We start from the raw sequence: 5357 nt of genomic DNA on the forward strand, positions 1-5357 counted from the left end.
AATCTTTTCTTCAACCTTTTCTGGAAAGAAAGGAGAAATATGACAAGAGATTTTAGTCTGGCCATAGAAGTCTCTGAGATACTTCTTGTCAGATATTTATGAGAGATTTTAAAATTTATTTTCTATGACTATGCTAACTGCACTGTTGTTTTCAGGCATTTGAAGCATACTAGACAGATGTCTGTGGGCAGAATTAAGTTCATCTCCGTGAAGCTCCTGTAGCGGTGTGTATGTGTGATCAAGAAGAAGGGGCTGACCTGCAGCTAATGCTTTGGCTGCTTATGGCATTGGTAGTAAAAGAATGATTTTGCATAAATTTGTCTCTACCGACTCTGGATTACTTTGCCGTATCCTATTTCACTTTACACGTAGCCACACGTCCAGGCGAAGGGGAGAAATGCTAGCATAGCGTGGAGTGGTGTATGTATGTTATATCCCCTGCAGGACGTGACCTTTCTCCAGCCTTCCAGACAGAAGGAAATTTTAGCCCTGTTGCTTTACCAGTGGTTCCATCTCCATTGTCTTTCTGCCACCCATGTTTTTAATAAAAGTGTACCACAGCTTTTCTCATATGCATCTTTTTCAGGCTGACGAGTATGAGCCTACTTAATTGTTCTTCAGTGCTGCAGGCTTTGATTAGCTCTGTTGCCGCCTTTGAACCTTTTCTAGTTCTACTATTCACTTTTTGAGATGGAAAGTTTAGTACCCCATGGTATTCAAGAGGCAGACATGCCATGGATTTATACAGTGGGTCAATTATGTGATCTGGTGTTTTTTTGTTTTGTTGTGTTTTGTTATTTCCTTACCACTTTTTTAATAATTCCTAATATTTTATTTACTTGTTTCCTGCTACTGAGGACTGAACTAAAATTTTCATGGAAGTATTGATTTTTCTCCTAGATCTCATTCCTGAGTAGCAGCACTCAGCTCAAATAAAACTCCGACTTTATGGCTTTCTGGGTTTAAGTTACAAAATTTAATTTATTCTTTGACGCACAGTTAAGACTTGGATCTATGAATCAGCAATGAACAGAAGTTTCCAGGGTGTTCTGACTTTTTTTTTCTTTTCTCTTTTAATATCCCAGTGCAGAATTTCTGGCCATATTGTCTGGAATATGGGAGTGACAGTTTTAGCTCTCTCTTCCAGAAAGATGACTTGTACATAAATGGGTATATAGAAAGACTTCTAGAACAAAGATAGTGCCTCTTAGAAAGGAAACTTGAATACTCTGACTTGTTTAGCCTAAAATGGGCATGATCACTACCCATAAAAACATTTAGAGGGCAAACACCTAGGAGGAAACTCCCACCAAGCTAAAGGTCAGCTAAAGGTCTTCATTGGCATAAAAACTAATTAGTATAAGCAGTCAATGAATAAATCGTATGCAAGGAATTAGGTGGCTGCTAAGGTTAATGTTATCAAGTTACCTGTGGCGATAGTGAGGACAAAAAAAAATCTGTTTTCACCATGTACTTTAGAAGTTGAAGAAAGGTATTATTCTAATGTTTCCTGTGGGAGCAGGAAACTAGACCTTACATAAGATCCCTCTACAATTGTCTTCTATGCCTCTAAGTGGAAAAATGACATTTCTCATAATTTGAACAGTAAAAGGAGAAAAAAAAAAAAAAAGAAGCAACTTTGCCCAAACCTTCCAAGAGGCTTTGGGCCTGATATACGATCATATATGGCTGAACATATTTCCAGTAAATCTATGTGCATCCAAAAATACAGGTTAAGACTGAATCTTTGTTAGTGTGTTTCTCCTTCCTGCTGTATTGTTTAATATTGAAAACAAATACTATGTGCTCTGCAGATGCAATATTTGTCAAATGGATTTTCTAATTAGTAATGTTCTTTGAATGAGTAGAGTGGATATTAAAAATATGGTTTCTATTTGCTATTTCTGACATTTCCACTGCCCCTTGAGTTTGAATGTTCCTTCTCTTTATCTTTTCAAACTGATTATGGGCCCGACCTCATCTGAAGTGAAAATGCAACTCAATAGAGACAAAGAGAAGGAGAGAGGAAAGTAGAATTTCTGCATTTTGAGTGTTGTTTGAATTGATGTAATGTACCCAAGTGACTGAATTGCAGAGTACAGTATGTTTCCTGAACCAAACTCTGGATGCAGAATACTGCTTATCTTCATTCTTGTCATTCATTTCTCCCATCCCACCTCCTCCTCTTACCATATTCTTTAGTGACAGTTGCATTCCTTTCAAGCACATTTTCTTATCCACATTATATGTTATTCTAGCTCTTTTATTTAGGATTTTTCACACATCCTTCACATCTCCTTTACAGTCTCCAGTCAATAAGCGCTAAGACCTAAATACTCCTTTGCACTTCATGGCTATTCCCTTATCACATGCATTTTCTGTTGCCTGAAGGCAGATCTGTACAATTTTTGTTATTGAAATCTGTTTTTTTTTCTTCCCAGGCAGATGGAGGATGTGTAAATGTGTCTAAAGACTGAGAATACCATTAACTTGGTTTTTACAGAGCCCTGGGAGACACAATGTCTCTCCGGCTCCTTTTAAACCAGACTGAAAAAAAAAATAGTAATAACTCCACAATACAAGCAAAGCAACTTTAGCACATTTTTGTGTCTCTCTTATAGCTCTGAGTGCGGGGAAAAAAAAGATGCACTTCTGCTGCTGTGCATCAATCTTTTGCTCTTTGCAAGAGAACACAATCCCCAAGTCATACACAAGCTGGATTTACATTATTCCATTAAGTATTGATTGTAATGCTTGAAGCCTTTACTGTTGCAATTTATCAGAGCTTTTTGCACTGTGATGGATAGAAAATAATACTGCCCAGCTACTGCTTGTTGTGTACTCTACAGCTGATAGGGCAAAAGTGGTCAAGAAGTGTTGTTGCTATTAATATTTTTTGTTAAAGTCAGTAGATTCAAAAGGGAAAGCCATGTTAACCCAATTTGCTTGATATGTGGTGTAAAATAAAGAGCATCCAATCTCTAATTGGGCATAGAGATATGAATCGGAATTATTTTACAAAAGGTGGATGGCCTTCTCTTACTTCAGCTTTGTAAGACTAAATTCATTAAATGCAAAAGATTAGAAACGCCTTTTTTTTTTGGCAGAGGGATGTTCAATCTTATTATTTTTATCAGACCTCATCTAGGCTCCCTGTTTAACTTCAGACTGGAGTTATTGCTTCAATAAAACATAAGACTAAATTTTTAAAAAAGAAATGTAATAGAATCAGCAATATTTTAAACAAATGATCATATGACTGAATGGAAAAGTACAAAGAGCCAAGGCTGCTTTGTGAGACATTTCACACAAGTTTTCTGTTCTCTAAATATGCTTTTCATAAATGATGACTTGGAAAATTAGAATTCCGGAAAACATTCGAGTCAACTTTTTGTCAAAATATTGCTTCTATACACATATATTTATACATCTAAAAGCAAATCTGAAGGATGTGACAAAGAAATCCAAACCACCACTGTAAGATTGTCTGGGCCAGATCCTGGTTGAAATAATAACATAACTACATAAAAACCACATCGTATCTATTAAAATGTTGGTTTAACTTCATGATAATATTTTAAACATTGAGACCTCTGTCTGCCTCAACTTCTTGTAAGGTTATTACACATCTGAGCTATGATTTTAGTATTAATATTTTGTAATTCATACAGATAATAATTTCATCTCTAAATGGTAGGAGGGTAACTTGAGCATTGAATCCACGATTCAGGAACAACAGAGATCCTCGGCTATCTCATCTGCAGCTATTTGGCCACTGAAGAACCTCAAAACTGACAAAATTATCTAAAACCACATTCATTTTCATTGCTGGTGATCTTCGTGCTTGTCAGCATTTCAAGCGGATTCTCAGGTATAGACCTGCAAGGCCCTGATTCAAGGTGTTGTTACAGAGCATGTCCTACTGTGCAAAAGATAATGTTTATCTGGAATGTGTGCAATGTTGGTTCGTATCTTCAAATCAGCAGGTGAGGGACTTGAAGCTTGGTTGGGCTTTTTAATTATTCAGTAAAGTGCTTTAGAGGACACGGAACCACTGCTGCTACCTCCACCTTATTTTTTTCCAAAGTTGGGAATCACAGAGGAGATTCACCACCTGTGGGTGGAAGGGAAGACAGCTACTTCCCTCCAGCTGAGAGCTGAAGGAGTTAGTGCCTAGGTCTGCTGTAAGAAGCAAGGACTCTGGCATTGCCATACAGCTGGTTAGCGTAGGCAGCTCCATGCCAGGTTAGTGGCTGTAATGAATGCTATGGGTAGACATCAATAAATTTCTGTGTCCTTCAGGAGGAACCTGAAAATCTGTTTCAGGATTCTGTTAGATGACAGGAAACACTGTGAGCTAGCATAATAGTCACTGTTCCAGTGTCGAAGTTCTGCTGCAGAGTTAGCTCCTGAGCAATAACAGAATCACCCAAGGATTCCCTAAGGATTCTCATAAACACTGCTTTATGCAAAATGGAAAAGTTTCCAAAATTTAATCCTGGGATGCACATGTAGGACAATCCTATGTATGCAGTACTTGTAGGCATGAACCTCAAATTTGCTGTGTCACAGCCATTACCCACAAAAAATAGTGTTGTTCTTTTGCATCTCTATCTTTGTTTTGAGTTTATTTAAAGTTTAATGCATATTTTTAACTGTACTAATGATAATTTAAATTACTTTGTTAAAGCTGGATGGACAGCTCAGCTAAACCACAGAATTTTCTTGTATCCAACTGGAGTAGTATCAAGCCTGAGCTCTGAGATAGAGATTTCTAATTTTGTGGAGATGCATGAGAATAGAAGAGAAATCCTACCTTGTTTTCCTCTTTGGGGCCCTGGCAACAGTCCACTTGAGTATGCTGAGAGCACTCTTGGCTAACACAGCTGACAATATCAGCCTGTGAAAAGCTTCTGCATAGGCACTGATGAAATAAAATCCAAGCCCTTTGCTTCACAGCTCTCTCTGCATTGGCCAAAATATCTGGCTTCTTGTAAAAGTACATTCTCTGCCATGTCAAAGAGTGACAAGGTTGATAGACTGGCAGAAACATTTCTGGGAAAGTGTGCTGGAATCCCTTCAAGAGTTTTTGTTAAGAGCATAGCTCAGCATTTGTAATGTAGACCATGGCTAAAATTTGGAAGACGGTTCTCCACGTTGTATGTTCTGTGGTAGGTACACTAAGAAAAACACGCTGTTAGAATCATCTGTGAACTTTTAAGACAATGTGAAGAGGAGTGAAAACATATTCTTCTTTGCACCTTCTAGGAAGCATTACGTTATAGGTTTATCCACTCAGTTATTCTGTGTAAACATTAGTAATACAATAATTCTCTCGGTACTCCTTGTGCCAAAGC

The sequence above is a fragment of the Balearica regulorum genome, chromosome Z (assembly GCF_011004875.1).
Source record: "Balearica regulorum gibbericeps isolate bBalReg1 chromosome Z, bBalReg1.pri, whole genome shotgun sequence".
Taxonomy (NCBI): domain Eukaryota; kingdom Metazoa; phylum Chordata; class Aves; order Gruiformes; family Gruidae; genus Balearica; species Balearica regulorum.